The sequence below is a fragment of the Lepidothrix coronata genome, unplaced genomic scaffold, assembly GCF_001604755.1.
Source record: "Lepidothrix coronata isolate B3197 unplaced genomic scaffold, Lepidothrix_coronata-1.0 Scaffold119, whole genome shotgun sequence".
NCBI lineage: Eukaryota > Metazoa > Chordata > Aves > Passeriformes > Pipridae > Lepidothrix > Lepidothrix coronata.
This window is the reverse complement of record NW_016690299.1, coordinates 1,428,051-1,430,220: the sequence shown is the minus strand read 5'-3', so window position 1 is coordinate 1,430,220 and position 2,170 is coordinate 1,428,051. Positions and strand designations below refer to the sequence as shown.

Sequence of the window (2,170 nt, the reverse complement as noted above, 5' to 3'; positions counted from 1 at the left end):
ATGATTCTGTGATTCTGTGATTCCATGATTCTATGATTCTGTGATTCTTGTCCCGCCTGGAGTGATGGGATGGAGGTGCTGACGCTGGAATTACCCCCAGCACGGAAAAGGATCTGCTCAATGCAAAGCTGATCAGTCCTAATTAATGTTTTTTGCTGTGGGAAGCTGTGATCAGCACAGACTCCTCTCATCACACACTTTCCAAAGGGAAATTGGGATCAGAGCCGTTGGATGTGACCCCAGCTGGGATCATCAGTGATCAGTGCAGAGGCAGCTCCTGCTGTGGTGGCCCCAAAACCAGTCCAGTTTTCCCTCTTTTTTCTCCCCGAGAATTTTAGTTGTTGCTTCTAAATCGATCATGGAAAAAAAATGCTTGGGGTAATCATGGAATGCTGGAACAGTTTGGGTTGGAAGGGACCTTAAAGCCCATCTCATTCCACCCCTTGCCATGGGCAGGGACACCTCCCACCAGCCCAGGTTGCTCCAAGCCCTGTCACCCTCTGGAATTTGGCACTTTAACCCCACTCTACCCCAGTCTTTGCTCAGTTAAGAACCACAAATACTTAATTTTCATCTTGTAACAGCCCAAACCAATCCCCTTTGGAATTCCCAGAAGGCTGGGAAGTGGGAAGAGGACAGTAGGATTACAAATACATCTATTTTCTTTTGAGCTGTTGTTTAATTTTTGTTTGGCACTTTAAGTGTAGTTCCACGACCTTTTTAGGCAGGAATTATTTCTGAAAGCCAGTGTGTCGGGATTTCTTTTTCCTGGGAAAAGGATGTTCTGCTCCTGTTTGTACATTTGAATATAAATAATAACTCTGTCCCTGTCCCATCCCCCCATTTTGTGTTTAACTGGAGGGTTTTGTCTGCAGGTGTGTGACTGCAGGTTTTTACATCCCAATTTTCCTCTGGAAAACTACAACATTCCAGTGGCACAAAATGAAGGAAATACAGTGACAGAGGATATGAATATTATGTTTTAATGAGAACTTGCTTATTCTTGGGAGGAAACAAGTTCTAGGGAATTTTTCCTTACTAAGGAAAACAAGACAACATTTCTGGAGTCTCCCACAAAAACCCAAATTCCAAGAGGTCCAGCTGTACCTCCTGGTTATCCATTGTTGATCCACAGCTCAGAATCCATTAGGTTCAACACACATCTTATTTATTAGCTTTAATTTCTGCTCTAGGGTAGATTTGTTTCTATTTGTGCCTTTTACACAACCTGTTCCTGCTTCGATTAATCCATAAATTCATTTTATTCTCCTGGGAATAAGGTCCTAAAGTTGGGAGGAGATGGGGCTCTGAGTGGGTGTTTTAACTCAGGGAGTCCCAGAATGCTTTGAGTCGGGATGGACCTTAAAGATCATCTTGTTTAACACCTTCCCACGGGTATTTTTTTCCCTAAAAATATTTTTCCTAAGCCCAATTTGCTCCCTGCTGTGCTGTTCCTTTGCTTGCAGGGATTTCCAGGCTCCTCCTGCTTTATTTGCAGGAGAGGTCACTTCAGCTTCAGGCTCCTGGAGGGTTTTTGGGGAGCTCTAATAAAGCCTCGTGGGAGGTGGGCTGGTTTTTACACAATATTTTGCTTATTGGAGCCGTGGTTAAAAAAATATGGAATTTCTGTTGTGCCCACAGAAATCAAAGTGACTGGAAAGGTCAATCCCAGCCTTTCCCATTCCCAATTTTTTGCCTGGAGTTGTCTCCCAGGGGAAAGGCTGTGGGCTCTAATTTGGTGCTTTGGGGGAGCTGTGGTGGGGAAAAAAATAGGGAAAATGGAATTAGAGACACGCTGGGAACTGGGCAAAGGAAAGGGAGAAGGGATTTCACCTTGGCAGAGCTCGTCTGGCTGTTTAAATAGCCCAAGGTTTTGTGGCTTTTGGAGAGGTTTTTATGGAATCCCAGAATCCCCTGAGGTTGGAAAAGCCCTCCAAGGTCATGAAACTCAACCTTCGCCTGATGCCCACCTTGTCCCCCAGCCCAGAGCACTGAGTGCCACGGCCAGGCCTTCCTGGGACACCTCCAGGGCTGGGCACTCCAAACCTCCCTGGGCAGCCCCTGCCAAGGCCTCACCACCCTTTCCAGGAGGAAATTCCTCCTCCTGTCCCACCTGAGCCTTCCTCTCCTCCTGTCCCTTGTTCCCTGGGAGCAGAGCCCGACCCCCCCT

At 46.5% G+C, this 2,170-nt stretch overlaps 1 protein-coding gene across 1 annotated transcript in view; it reads left to right on the top strand.

Annotated features, from left to right (window-relative positions):
* The window catches only part of MDGA2 (MAM domain containing glycosylphosphatidylinositol anchor 2), a 306,141-nt gene that overhangs the window by 51,202 nt on the left and 252,769 nt on the right, over positions 1-2,170 (top strand). The gene's annotated exons all lie outside the window — the stretch shown is intronic.